The following is a 14,500-nucleotide window of genomic DNA, read 5'->3' as shown; positions in this document are numbered from 1 at the left end:
CCTTTCCTGCCAGAATGTTGTGGACTGCAAAAACGAGATGTATAAACGATGGTTCTGATGTCCTACATAATTAATGACCTTTATATTCTGGAAAATGCTGAAACATTCCACATTTGCTATGACCTCTGCGGACTCCTGGAAGACTGTCACACCAGCACTCTCTGCGCCCTTCCCGCCACCCTCAAGCCCTAAATGAGATCCCTGTGCACATATCACATAGTCAGCTCTGTCTAAGGTTAAGACACGGCTTGAATTTTCAGGCCAGAATCGTGTGGAAACCACCTAAAGTCATATAGAGGAGGGTCCTTGCCTTCACAGCAATGGCCCTTGGGGGCCTGCGGTAGCTTCCCTCTGTGTATCCATCACTGAGCACCTGCTGGGTTCCAGGGAGAGCTTTCTCATTCCCTCTGAAGCCAGCGCCTCTGCCCCTTATTGACTTGGAAGTATCCTTTGTAACTGCAGAACTATTAAACTGGAAATTCTCCTCCAGTGTGAACCTGGGGAAGACCAATGCTTATGGCTCAATTAAATGCTGATCTTAGCCTCCAATGCCCATTATGTGAAAGGAAGTTGAGTACGGGATGAGTTCACTGCTGCTGATGAGTAACAGACATTCAGGTTTGGGCCAAGTTTCTTGGGGGTTATTCCTGGAGGACAAGGAAAAGACAGTCTGCAGGAAGAAACCCATAGGATGGCTCATGACGGTGTGACAGCTGGGGGGTGATGCCTGTCTTGCCCCTTTGTCACAGAGGTGAGAGGTTCCTGGCCAGCTTCCAGTCAAGGCAGTATTAGGGGACCATCTGCTCTAAACCTCTCTACCATATATTCCCTAGAAATAAACCGAGGTGGCAAAGGATAACCTGGGATTGAGCAGATATCCTGCGCCCAACCCTGCCTTGACCAGAATTACCATACAACCCAGCGATTCTACTCCTTAGCTATACACTCAAAAGAACTGAAAACAGGGACTCAAACACAATACTTGGGCACCCACGTTCATAGCTGCACTATCACAATAGCCCAAAACTGAAAAACAATCCAAATTTCCATCAATGGTAAATGGGTAGTCAACTCGTGGCATGGCCATACAATGGAATATTATTCAACAGTGTAAAGTAAGAACTCGTACAGGCTATGGCATGGGTGAGCTGGAAAACACACCAAGAGCAAGAAGGTCATCCTAAAAGGTCATACTGTATGATTCCACTTCTATGAAATCTCAAGAACAGGTAAACCCATAGAGAGAGAATCCAGGTTGGTTGTCAGCAAGGGCAGGCGGAAGGAGTGGGGAGTGACTGCCTAATGGGTACAGCGTTTCCTTTTGGGGTGAGGAAAATGCCCTGAAACTAGATAAGGGTGTGTCAACCGAGAAAAGAGGCAGAGCTAAAATAAAACAAAAACTTTTCTTCGGGCTCTCAGAATTGCAGTTCAGGGAGCCCAGATTCCGGCAGCAATCCAAACTGCACCCGCCACTAAGGGAACAAAAGTCAAGGGTTTTTAAAGACAAAAGGGGGGACGCCTGGGTGGCTCGGTCGGTTAAGCGTCCGACTTCGGCTCAGGTCATGACCTTGCGGTCCGTGAGTTCGAGCCCCGTGTCCGGCTCTGTGCTGACAGCTCAGAGCCTGGAGCCTGTTTCGGATTCTGTGTCTCCCTCTCTCTCTGACCCTCCCCCATTCATGCTCTGTCTCTGTCTCAAAAATAAACAAACATTAAAGACAAAAGGGAAAGCCTGTACATGTTGTTTACAAAGAACGTTGATGGATGTTGGCAGAAAACTAATCTTAACTGAACGTAAGTGGTTACTAAGGCCATCGCTAAGTGAAATCTTCTCCCGCAGCAGGCTTCAGGTGTTCAGGTTGAGTCCTTGGGACATTTGCAGTTTGGCCCAGGTCAAAAGCTCCCGGTTCCACCGGTGAGGACGTGCACGAGGCCCACCTCCTGCAGGGCCTCCTGACTCCATTTTAAAACCCCTGGACACAGGTGACCCTATTCTCCTTTCAGCTTTCACAAATGCTGGTCGCACATCACTGCGAATGTACGAAATGCCACTGAACTGTTCACCTTCCAATGGTCAATTCTCTACTAGAAGAATTTCGCCTCAATAAAAACATGACTTTTAAGAGTTCTCTCACTGCTTGCGCCTGACATCACTTGCCTCGGAGACGGGAGCTTTCCTCCCCTTGTCGAAAGCCCTCCTGCACCTCTCCTGATACTATCCCCTCCAGGAACTTCATCCATTAATTATACCCCACCGACCACGCTGCCTCATCAGCCCGTCTCTTGCTCTGGCCTACATCAATGCGATGCGTCCTTAGGTCTAGAAGCAAAAATCTTCCTTTTGACTCAGTTTCCCGCTTGGGAGTAGCATCACGCTCTCTCCCTCTGGTCAGTGCCAAGCTTAAGCAAAAAGGCAAGGCACACTGCTTACCCAAGCTCTTCCGTGCTCCCTATAATCCGGCTTCCTCTCCATGCCAGCGCTGTCCTTGCCCTCCTCGTGGCAAGATCCAGGAGCAAATTCCTGGCTCTTCTCCCAGCGAAATAGGCTGATTTTCTGAAAAGCAATCTGTTCCATTTCCTCATTACTGTTCACTACCTAAAGAGCTTGTAACAAGAAAGGTTGGTTTTAACCAGTTTAGGTTTCTGCAATTGTAAATGGCCCGCTTTTATCTTTTAAGCAGGATTTCAAGAAATGCTCTCTTTTTGATTTGGCTCTTTGCCAGAGGCTGGCAAGGATGGAACAATGGACAAAAAGTCAAGGACAAGGCTCTGCCTTGGGGACTCCGGGGGGGTGGGGGGGGGGCGGTTGCTGCTGGTCTCAAGGTGGGCGTAGGTATGGGTGGGAACGGTCTGAGACCCTGAGGGTGAAGGTCAAGGGGCACACAAAAAATGAGGACTTGTCAAACTGGCCTTCAGCAAAGTGACCCAGAGCTGTTTACAAAGAAGCCATTCAGAGAGTCATCTCAGAGGAAAGACGAAAGTTGCAAAGTGGTTTTCAAGGTCAAAGACAGAAAGAGCTGACTGTTCAAAACTAGCCTGGAGGTGTTCAGAAAAATAGGTTAAATGTGCAGAAAGTAGAGACGTCAGAGGCAAGGCCTGGACCAGGGCGGGACTCCCCCGACCTCTGGGGAGAGGTTCCATGAGGCCAACGCTATCTTACGATAGCATTAAAACGTGTGTCTTTTTCACTCTGTTGAAATTGGTACTGAAGATGCAAAACAAAAGTGAGAAGAGAGGTTGATGCCTTCACACAAATCAAAGCAGAACTCTGTGGCAGCAATCAATGCCTCTTCACCATCAAGCATTTGCAGGGGGAAAAATGCCAGCTGCACTCAGAATGTCCTTGACGAAGAAGTAAAAAGTTAAAATTTTATCAACTCGCAACCCTTGACTGCATGTCCTTTTGATGGTCTCTGTAACAAAATGGTAAATCTGGGAGGTGTGCATAAGGCCCTCTGGCTGCACTGGGGCCCCCAAGGCCAGGGGTTGCCTCAAGAAAACACACTCCCTGTGCAGTAGTTTGAGTCGTGAACTAGCCCACTTTCCGTGGGACACCTTTTTTCCTCGAAAGAATGACTGATGAACTGTAACTATTCAAACTTGGCCACTCAGCAGATATTTTCTCTCGAATGAAATGAGCCTGTCAAGTAAAACAACCAATAGCTTTTGCTATCAGGGATAAAGTTCAAACTTTTAAGGAAAAATTAGAATTTTGGAAAGTTTTTATCCTCCATTATGAGCTTGATCGGTTTCCAATACTTCAAGCCTTCCCTGATGAGATTGGAGTTGAAATTAATCACCGATGTGATTTTTGTGCTGTGGTATAATGAAATGTGTCAACATTTGGAAACTGTAGGACTCCTGTATTTTCCAAGTAACCAATGGGTGAAGTTCTCAAAACCATTCATGGGTAGAAGATCCCAAACATAGGATGTATCAACGGATGTCTAACAGTACAAGAGTTCATTGATGCGACTTTGGATTCCTGCATTCAATTAACCTTTAAGAATTTGCCACTTGTCAAATGTTATGTTCAAGAAAAATATCCAAAATCACCTGAAACTGCTATTAAAACACTTCTCCTTTTTCCAACTAAGTATCTGTTGAGGCTAAATTTTCTTCACACACTTCAACCAAAACAACACATTGCAATAGACTGGATGTAAAAACAAATGTAAAAAAAAATCCAGCCGTCTTCTTTTAAGCCAGATATTAAAGACATTTGTAAAAACGAAAACAATGCTTCTCTTTTCACTGAATTTTTTCTGCTTTGGAAAATATAGTTACTTTTTATTTAAAAGGTGTTAATTTATGTTACCACGAAACGATGGGTTTACTAATTAAATGAAATAATATTTTTAAGTTCCTCAGTTTTAATTTAATGCGATAAATATCAACAGATAAAACGCAATAAACAAACTCTGGGGGTCCTCCATACTTCCTAAGACTGTAAGGAATCCTGAGACCAAAAAAGTCAAAAACCACTGTGCTAGGTTGAGCCAAACTGTTTTGTAAATAAAACCACAAACACTGCATCCAGGGGGCAAATTTGTCCAGTGGGTCTGTAACTCAGCACAGGCAGAAAATGGGGCGAATCCCTGAAGAAAAAGCACAGGGAAGGCCAGCAGGGAGCCATTTTTGGACAGAAGGACCAGGAGATCTCCACTAACACCATGGAGAACCCCCCCCAACGGTGCCTGCCATGGAGACATTAGGTGCACGCCCAAAGCCTGCTGGGGGTCTCTGTTCAGTCTGGGAAAGCTGTCCTGTACTATAAACCCTAACACACGACGTTCATTCTGAATCCACGTAACGCTCCCCAACTCAGAAGGTTAAGCTGCAAAGCCAGAATCGATTCTTAAAACCTAAGACGATGTCACAGAAGGAATGGGGCAAATTTCATAATCAAACTAAAGCTCTGCTCTCCTCAGGCTACAGGGCGGCAGAGGACTACATTTATACGAAAGCTATATCTGGAGCAGCTGCCCCGGACGGAAAACCATGGTGAGGAAGCAATCAAAGGGTGTTCTGTTTTTGTTTTTTCCCTCAAAATCTGGAAGAAGTGCCAACCCCCTCAAATGGGCACTGGCTAGGTATTTAATTAGAAGCTGGGGAAGGCTGAGGAGGTTGGTGTTTCGGGGAAGATCTGGGCATGGGGTAAGGGTCAAGTTCAGTGATTTCCAAAGTCAGTTTTCTGACTTCCAGCACCGGGAAGGCAGGGACCCCGGCACTGTCTTTCATCCTTGTTTTGTTAGAGTGCAGCTCCGTGCCTGACACATAGTGGTGCTCATGACGGATGAGGGAACAAAAACGTGGGAAGGTAAATGATAAGCGGAATAAACTCCTTTTGTTGTAAACGAGCAGAGCTGATGGTTTCAACTCCTAAAGAGGAGTGACAATGTGCCGCCCCACAGGGAGGCCCTCCGTGGGCGGCCACAGCCAGTTAGCGGCCCCGTTCCGGGAGGTCACGCTCAGCTCGCTGACTTACGGACAGTAAAATAGGACAAGAAGATAAGTATTTTAGGGGAGAGGAGAGCATGCCCACCAGGCTCCAGAGTGGTGATTTTCTTCTCTCAGGCATACAGTGCTAGTCAGAGCCTTAGTTCTGTGTTCTAAAAAGTCTTTAATTAAAATCTAAGAATGATAGTCATCTGTCTCCGATACAGAGTTAGAAATTACTCTCTCTCCTCTTTGCAAAGACCAAGAGTTGTAACCAAAAGAATGCAAACCTCAGGGGCTGGAGAAAAAAAAAAAAAAAAGAAAAACAACCTGCTGCTGGAACTTATTCATCTTATAACCAGAAGCTTGTAACTCCTGGGGATCTAAGATGTACAGCATGTATCATACATTCAAAAGTCAGTAAGAAAGTAGATCTTAAAAGTTGTCATCACAAGAGAGAAAAACTTTTGTGACTAAGGGAGGTGATGGATGGTAACCAAACTCACTGTGGTGGTCGTTTTACAAAATACACCTGTATCAAGTCGTTATGTTGTACTCCTCAAACTAACGCAATGCTGTATGTTAATATCTCAATAAAACGGTGCAGAGGAAGCATCTAAAGCAAAAACTAGTGCCTGGGCAACGTGTAAAGGGCCACATGCCATACCTGTAGGGACTTTCTCTTTCCCTGCGTGAGTTACCTGATTCACCTGTACTGTGATTTTCTCAAAGTTTGCTCTAGAATAAGAGAGCCCCCGAGAGCTTAGTCCCCTAGTACAGCGTTTGCCCTAAACCATGCAATGGAAGTTTCTGAATCTTCCAAGCCTCTCTGAAAGGTCTTGAGTGCACTGGCCTCCCATGTTGAAGTCTGATCTCTGATGGCATGCCATGCCATCTCGGGGCCGCCCCAGACCCACAGGGCCAGGATCCGCATTGTAACAAGATCCCCCCACAATCTCTGTATATGTTAAACCTGACGGGGGGCTTCGCCAAAAGGTCCTGAGGTCACATCATTTGGAAAGTCTGAAACCAGGCGATGCCTGGCTTTCTCTATAGTGGACAGTGAACCTTTACATGGAGACACGACACGAACAATAAGGCTCACGGTAATGCTGGATGTTCTAGGAGACACGGGGCTGCCCAGTGGGAGGAGCCCCGGACAGACGTCCAGCAATGTCCCTCCATTATTGTCCTGCTCCTCCCGAGAACTAGTTCTTGGCTTCCGACAAATCGTAAATCTCTCTTAGGCCTCTGCTACCTGGTGTTAAAAATAAAATACGTGTGCAGTCCTTTACAAATCACCTTCCGCTCTCAATTCTTTGACCCTGGAAATGTCACCGGTGATATACTCCTTGCCCTGATATATCTGGATGCCACCAACAAGGCCTCTACAACTGTTTGCTGTCAGGGAGAGATACATTTCAACCTTCTGGAAAAAGCTTATGCCAAACAGAAATGTGATGAAACATCTATCCTTTGGGACACAAATTTAGTTATTTCTTTAAGTTATAATAGAATGACGTACATTGTCCTGTTTCTTATGTAGGCAACGATAGGATCATCCTTCTGTTTTATAACATAAAAGGCAGCGATGGCTTTTTAATTACATTAGTACCTAGAATTATAATTCAGACATGAGTCAATGAAATTCTAGAGCGGCTTATCCTTTACCACTGACGAGGCGACAGCTGGGCTGGACTGCGCTCCCTTTTATGATCTCTGTGCTTAATATGTGTCTAATAATTATTATTCTTTTTTTTATTATCCATAAAAGTACTTTCTCCCTCAGAGGTCCGCAATGCAGCGTCTGCAAGGAAAATCTGCTGGACAGATCACCCAACCCTCATTAGCAACTAAACGTATGTCAGACACCTTCGCTTTGGCATTCAGTCCAAAGCCTCTATTCTCCGGTTCAAAGATGTCTAATGAGCACTGGCAATAAGCTGTTTACTCAGTCAAGAGAAAGTCTCCCCCCTCCTTGGAAGAATGTCTTAGAATCGATTCGTCTCTTTTCTCTGTAATGCCATCAGGAGATCGTCATACGATGCCATACGTTACAACAGCTTCATCAAGTAGCCTTCCACCCGCCGCTCTGCCTTGACCCTTTCTTGCTGGGTTCTGTGCCCCACTCAGAGGAGAAATTCCACCACAGCGCCGGCAGACCGTGGGGGCCTAACCCCGCCACACACTCGACCCAGCCGGGAGAAAGGAGAGCCACAGCAGGCTTGCCGAGGCGCTATTTGGATGCTGAGGACACAGCGAATGCCCTTCCTCGGATTCCTTGGCAGGCTTCCTTGTCCACCCTCTCCCCGCCTCCCCACTTCTTCCTCAAACGCCCACCGCGTCCCTCTTTCTGCAAGGCCTCCTTAGGGCCTTTAGGCTTTGCACTAATGACAGTGGAAACGTTAGCTCTCGGAGACGCGATGAAAGAAAGCATGCGACACCCCCTCCTGCCCTCTGCAGCGTCCGTCGCTCCTTCCTGACCCAGAGGGGAGCCTGCTGACAGGTGCCCACCGACAGGACGATGTCATCAAAGGCTCGGCCGGTTCGGTTTACTCTGACCTATTTCTTCTTGAAACGAGAGGAAGGGCAACGCTGCTCACAATGTCCCTAAGGGGTTAGTTCCTGTGACGTTCTGGGTCACGCCGTCTGGGGGCTTCAGATCCCAGAATGTTTTCCGACTCAAATTCACCGTGTCTTTCCCGTGACCTAATGGTTACCAAACATATAATTCAAATTACGTATCTAACTCAAAACTCGGAGTTTTGATTTTTCCATCATGTTTTTGTGCTTTTCCTTAGTTTACTTGTTCCGTTCACGGGCTGTTTTTGAGCATCTCCCATGCAGAAAGCACCCTGCTAAGTTGTTCCAGTGGATACAGAAGGAACCAGACAGGTTCTAATGTCAAGGAACTCACCATCGGAGCCTCCCCTGGGAAGCTCCCGGCGATCCCACCACTGAGTCAGATATTTCTCTCCAAAAGGTACCCGCAGGTCCCTCCCATGGCACACATCACCCCACACTCTAATCCACGATTCATTCGGCATCCCGCCCCACAACCTCCCAACTCCTCCTCAGAGGCCACATCTTATCTAACCAGATGTGTCCGCCCCAGAGCCTAAGGCAGGAGCAGGTACAAGACAGGCAATAACTCTGCAGGGAAACGCATGCAAATGATAATGCACATAAAGAAATATAAGCACAAATCAAAGGCAGTGTGTCTCATAAGAAAAATAAAATGTTGCCAGGCTTGAAAGAGGGGGTTTGCAGCAGGAGTTAGGGATGGCTTCCAGAAGGAAGAAGGTTTGGGGCAGAGCCTGAAATATAGTTAGCAAGGTGGGAGGGCAGGGAGCAGAGGGCTGGGGTAGGGTGGTGCAACAGATAAGCATTCCAGATGGAGGGAACAGCATGAGCAAAATCACGAGGATGTAGGGGAAGCAGCAGCGGGATGAATGGACAGTGAAGGGAGCCGAGGTTTAAGCTGGAAAGGATGTCCATGCACCCAGCTTAGGGCAGGCTTGTCACCTTGCCCTGGGAATGAGATCTCAAAGAAACAAACCTCAGAAATGGGAACTTACTGGGAACCCTGATAAAGAGGCACATCCTTGGAAACAGAAAAAAATAAAGAGGTATTTATTTACTTTAGTGCAAAGTACTTTAGTGCAAAGTTTGATATACAGCAGACAGACTCCTGGAAGGATAGTATCTCCTACCCAGGCCACATGGGCTGTGGAGCAAGGACAGCAGGTGTTATCAAGCCAGGGACAAAGAAACCAGTTAAGGTCAGTGATTATTTCCAATATATCAAACTTAGCCAGAAGAACTCGGCTATAGAAGGATTAGGCTTCCTGGAGTTGGAGCCTTCGACTTCCAAGAGTAAGGTGGGGAGGTAACAGAAGGTTGGGAACTTTCAGGAGCCCAACGTGCCAGTGCTTTTCTCATGAACAGGCCCACATCTGGAGAGTGAATTAGGACACAGCTCCAGAAGGGATTGGGAATGGCTCCCAGACATGATGCCAGTTCAATTGTCACTCAAAACAAAGTCTGAGTAGGCAGCTCCAGTATCCAATTCAAACAGCCTAAGGATGATACATTCCCAAGGCAAGAGCTAGAGAGAATCCTAAGGAACCTTCTAAGAATGGAGGCCTGACACCATTTACTTATCAATACAGACCAGAGCCAGGGCCAACAAAAAGAAAACTTTGAGATAGATATTGAACCATTATAACACCTATCAACATCTATCTTTTTTTATTAATTCCACGTGACCATAACATTATTAACAATGAAATCCTTGAATAAAAAAGATGTTGTATACTTGCTTTAAGGAATCAGTGAGAACAGGAAAATGATAAGCACCTGAGACCCCTGCTTCCAGAATGATGTTCCACAATCTACTTTTGCATCAGAATCATCTGGCTGCCCAATAAAAGGCATCCTAACCTGAGTGAGGGACCTAGAATATGACTTTTTTTGTCAGACCCTCAAATATTAAGCAAATCTTAGGCAAACTAAAATTTTAAAACAACTCCTTTCACTTGTGGACAAGGAACACGACTGGACAGAAAGGGGGCAAGAGCGAATGAGAGAAAAAAAATAGAATTTTGTGATGATGAATTTTATGTATCAACTTGGCTGAGCCATGTCACCTAGATATTTGGTCAAACATTATTCTTGATGTTTCTGTGAGAGCGTCTTTGGATGAGATTTACATTTAAATCAGTGGACTTTGAGGAAAGAAGTTTATCCTCATAGCACGAGAGTGGGCCACATCTAATCAGTTGAAGGCTTGAATAGAACAAGAGGCTGACCTTCCTTCCCTAAGCAGGAGAAAACTCTGCAACAGATGGTCAGCCTACAGACTTCATCCCCAACATCCACTCTTCCTGTTTCACCAGAAGACACCTTGCCTTAGAGCTGCAGCTCCTTCCTGAGTCTCCAGCCCACTGGCCTTCCCTGGTCAGATTTTGGATTCACCAAGACTCTACGATGAGTGGAGCTACAATGAGATTATTCCTAAGTGAACTTATTCCTTAAAATAAATCTCCTTAATTCGTATACATATGATATGGTACGATAAGAACATATATGCCATCCATACATATATAATATATCCCATTGGTTCTGTCTCTCTGGATAATCCTAATACATAACTCTTGCTCTTGAGAGACAAGATCCATGGAACCTGACTGGATCTGAAGAAGGCTTAAGGTCCACACCAGCGAAGATCCCTGATACTCCCCTTTAAAATAATTGGGGAACTATCGAGTCGGCAGCAGCCAAACTTGGTGATAGAGTTCAAAGAGAAGTAGTGACCACAGTCATTTTTTTTAATAAGGAGAAGAAAAGATCAGAATCAACCCTTGTAAAGAAAGCAGTTCTCAAACACTGAGAGCTCCTGGCCATCCTACAGGAAACACATAAAAAGACTTTCCCAGGATGGTGTGCTATCTAAGGGCCGCGAGCCACAGTTTTATTGCAGACCACCCGTCAACTGGGAGTGTGCAAAGGCCTCCAGCCGAAGCGCATCTGACAGAAAAGAAACGAGGTCCGTTACTAAATGAGAGTGGCACGGACAGAACAGAATGGCTCTTACTGTGATGGATGACCTAATAAAGACACAAAAGTGATTAGCAACAATCACTTTAAACCATCCAGTAGAGCTCTTTTTTGTTTTGTACCGTGGAGTGGATTCCTGCACTAGGTAGAAGACTGGAGTACATGGCTTCTCATTTTAGGAAACAGCACAAAGAAGGAAACCTGACAGCAACAGTCTTCTATGGCCAGCAAACTACTCTTCAGTCATTGTTTTAAGTCACGAAGACAAACACGCACAGCCACGGGAACTCGAGTCGATTCAAAAAAGATGAGTCAACTCTCCATTCCCGCTCCGGCCATCTTTCTGTGAACGGGGAGACTGGCTTCCAGACGGCTCTCTCCAAGAGAACAATGTGGTGGGTCTATAAATGGATATGGTAATTCCAGCCTAGTCATTTGCTCACAGTCACCAGGGATAATTCCAATGGCTCAGGTAAGAAGGCTGGCCACAATTTCCTTCAGTTCCCTGAAGGTAAATGCAGGCTCTGGCAGAAGGCACAACAGCAGAGGCCTCACACCTTATGAGCACCTGGTGTGGACCCCGGAGGTGGGGGCACAGGGGGGAGGGGGGGCACCCAGAGCCCCTCAAAAGAGCCGGCCCCCATAAGGAAGCCGAACTTCCCCTGAAATGGCCTCCTACTTAAAATTAGCACAGATTCTTCATGAAGGCTTCTGAGCCATTTTTGTAGGAAAAACGAAGCGCTTTGGCAAGGCCGGCCAAGTTACCTGCCAGGTGCTAAATGCTTCTGCTGCCTTTTCGGTGAATCAGTTCTACAGGTGAGGGCTGCAAGCCGGCAACATGCATGTTTTCAGAAAACACGGTGGCCGCTTTATGGGTAAAAAGTTTCCCCAGATGGGGCATCCATTATAAGAGAAAGCTCACAAGGAAACAACCTCTCTGTCGGTCCCAACTTCCAAGAACAGCCTTCCCTTCCCCGTTGAAGACATTTCTCTTTCACTACTGTTGTCTTCTTGGGGGCTAACCAGGCCTCAGAACCGTTCATTGGGAATAGTACGAATGAATTTGGGGAACACCGCTGTGTCTCCTCTTTGCGCGTGGGAGGTCTGACACTCTTCCAGCTGGAGTGGTTGGCTTTCCTCCGTCTCTCACGCTTCATCTCTTCTGGAACATCTTCAGCAAATAAGCTGTCCACTGCTTCCTCATCTTTTCTCGGGTTCTATACCCCTTCTTAGCGTCGACTGTCACAGAAGAACTCTCAATAGCCTTTACTGCTTCACTTTCCCCGTAAAATAAATTGATAGGGGCGCCTGGGTGGCTCAGGCGGCTGGGCATCTGACTTCGGCTCAGGTCATGATCTCGCGGTCCGTGAGTTCGAGCCCCACGTCGGGCTCTGTGCTGACGGCTCAGAGCCTGGAGCCTGCTTCAGATTCTGTGTCTCCCTCTCTCTCTGCCCCTCCCCCGCCCATTCTCTCTCTCTCTCTCTCTCTCTCTCTCTCTCTCTCTCCCTCTTTCTCTTTCTCTCTGTCAAAAATGAATAAACATTTAAAAATGTAAAAAAAAAATTAAAGCTGAAACTTCACCTTCAACCATGTTAAAAAAAAAATAAATTGATAAATGGAGCTTCCCCTCAGGAAAGAGACGAAGAGAAACATGATCCAAGTTGGCCAAGATGGAAGAAAACGGGATTCGCAGGGCAGGCTTGGCTTTGTAAACGAAATCCCACTCTGCCTCCTGGACTCATGCCGGGCACCATCCCCTCCACCAGGGATTTCATTTTGGCTTTGGTTTACATTCGTGTTCCTTTCCAACCATTTAGCAGAAATTATTGCTCCCACTACTTTCTCAGGCCCTTCTGCCTTCTGCGGAGGACGATCTTACAAGGAAACGGGAAATTGACACCACTGTAATACCGCACCCGAGACATCAAAGTCGTGGATTCTCCAAGATGACGCGAGCAACACGTGAAAGTGTCTTCCAACACCCACCTGCCGGTCCCCCTGCTCCCTTCACCCAGTTCACACCGCTACCGCCGAATGCGCTGGCATTCCCACGGGAGGCGTCCCACGGGGGCCAAGTTTACCCGTGCTGCCCTTAACACTGGTCTAAAACAAATCATGCTCAGGGCGCCTGGGTGGCTCAGTCGGTTGAGCCTCCGACTTCGGCTCAGGTCACGATCTCGCGGTCCGTGGGTTCGAGCCCCGCGTCGGGCTCTGTGCTGACCTCTCGGAGCCCGGAGCCTGCTTCGGATTCTGTGTCTCCCTCTCTCTCTGCCCCTCCCCTGCACGTGCTCTGTCTCTCAAAAAATAAGATAAAATGTTAAAAAAGTGTTTTTAAATTAAATGAAATTAACAAATAAATAAATAAAACAAATCATGCTCTTTTGGGACTTGGGGGACCCACTTCACTTGGCACGAATTCCAGTGGGCAAATGTGCAGAACTGGGGAGACGGGCAAGGAGGCAGGCGGTGAGAGGAACACATGTGCCCTAATGGAACAGGCCCCCTCGTAAAGGGCAGAGTCTCCCTCTCCCGGGACGTGGGGTACAGCCCACAGGTCACCTGCAAAAGACCGCAGTCCACCTGTTTTAATGGAGCTCTCTAGTGATGGAGTGGGTCTCAGTGGCCACAGTCCCTTACGGGTCTGCCTGCCACATCCTGTCAATCACCCAAGAACAAGGAGGAGGAACTGTACTCAGCTCCTGCCCCTGCCCCTGCCCCAGGCCCATGTGACCCGAGCCACTAAAGAAAAAGGAGAGCAGGACTCAGGTCTGCCGTAGCACTGATGACACTGGCCCACAGAGGTCAAATGTAACGTCAGGCTTCTCGTCCCAGCCTCTTCTCTGTTCCTTCTCGTGCTTTTCTCTTGCTTTTGTAACTCTGCTATAGGCGCTGGAGAAATGCAATGTTTAAGGAGGGGATTCTGTGATCACTGGGAAATTAATGAGCCTGCTCACCTCTCCTGTCTTCCGTTTCTCTTGATTCTGCTACCAGATACGATGGCTATTTCTTCTCATAAAATCTCTACTTTATACCCAAGCAAAATCTGGCACCGCACAGATTTATTATCACTACTTTAAAAATTATGTGGAGGGAAGCCTGGGTGGCTCAGTCAGTTAAGCGGCTGACTTCGGCTCAGGTCGTGATCTCACGGTCCGTGAGTTTGAGCCCCGCGTCGGGCTCTGTGCTGACAGCTCAGAGCCTGGAGCCTGCTTCAGATTCTGTGTCTCCCTCTCCCTGACCCTCCCTCGTTCATGCTCTGTCTCTCTCTGTCTCAAAAATAAACATTAAAAAAAATAATACAATTAAAAAAAATTATGTGGAGATTGAAGATCTATATGTTACATACCAATGTGCAATCAAAACCAGAAATCTGAGGGACTCTTTCAGCAAATGCACTTGGTCTCTCCCTGTCATTCTTGATAGACACATAGATAGATACGTAGCAATATATGAGCATAGATATACGTATTTATGTAAATATAGGCTTTAGAGCTACCAGGCGTCC

The 14,500-nt window shown here is 46.8% G+C and overlaps 1 protein-coding gene across 1 annotated transcript in view; it reads right to left on the bottom strand.

Moving 5' to 3' along the window:
• Positions 1–14,500, bottom strand: part of DNER (delta/notch like EGF repeat containing) — a 317,354-nt gene that overhangs the window by 134,643 nt on the left and 168,211 nt on the right. The gene's annotated exons all lie outside the window — the stretch shown is intronic.

Source organism: Panthera onca, chromosome C1, assembly GCF_046562875.1.
Source record: "Panthera onca isolate mPanOnc1 chromosome C1, mPanOnc1 haplotype 2, whole genome shotgun sequence".
In the NCBI taxonomy this organism is placed as follows: domain Eukaryota; kingdom Metazoa; phylum Chordata; class Mammalia; order Carnivora; family Felidae; genus Panthera; species Panthera onca.
Note: the sequence above shows the minus strand (reverse complement) of the source record. Positions and strands in the feature narration are given on the sequence as shown.